Genomic DNA, 744 nt, shown 5'->3' with positions numbered 1-744 from the left:
GTTAGTAGAACTAAATTAGTAGATTATATATATATATATATATATATATGTATTTGTATAATTTTTATCATTATAATCATCTTTGACAACTTCATTTTGATATTTTTTATTCTGGTTTTTTTTTTGTAGGTTTCATATTTTGATTAGCTTTAACAGCATGATAATCCATAGTACCAGTTGTGAAATTATTTATCAATCTGCAGATAATTGCAATTAATGCAAGTAGCAGTATTGAAGGAAAACTTCCACAAAGTGCAAATTTTTTAAATTAAATTTAAATAAAAGTTCTATTCGTAAAGCTTTAAAGCTGTGTTTGTATTTTATGCTTAATTTTTATTTTCAATAATTTTTAAATGAAAATTTCCATTTCTCATATTCATTTTTGAATAAACAATTAAAAATGAATTAGTTGAATTTTATGGAAGAAAATTTACAATAAACAAGTTTAACTTAAAGTTTAATATGTTAGCTTTCATATAGTAATTGAAACCATTATTGTCCTCATATTTTTTGTTTTGAAAATTTTGCTTAAACTTTTTTCGCTTCTTTTTCTTTTAAAAAATTCGAAAAGCTGTTAAACAATTCGAAAATTTCAAGTGAAATCCATAATTAAATAATGCTAAATTGATGCAAATGAAGAAAGTTTTCAGACTGTAACTTAATGTATTTACCGATTTTTTGCGATAACAAAGTATATTTAAGATAATTTCAAATTCACAGTTTACTTCCCCTTTTTCTTATATA

The sequence above is a fragment of the Loa loa genome, assembly GCF_000183805.2.
Source record: "Loa loa unplaced genomic scaffold supercont3.378, whole genome shotgun sequence".
Lineage (NCBI taxonomy): Eukaryota > Metazoa > Nematoda > Chromadorea > Rhabditida > Onchocercidae > Loa > Loa loa.
Note: the sequence above shows the minus strand (reverse complement) of the source record.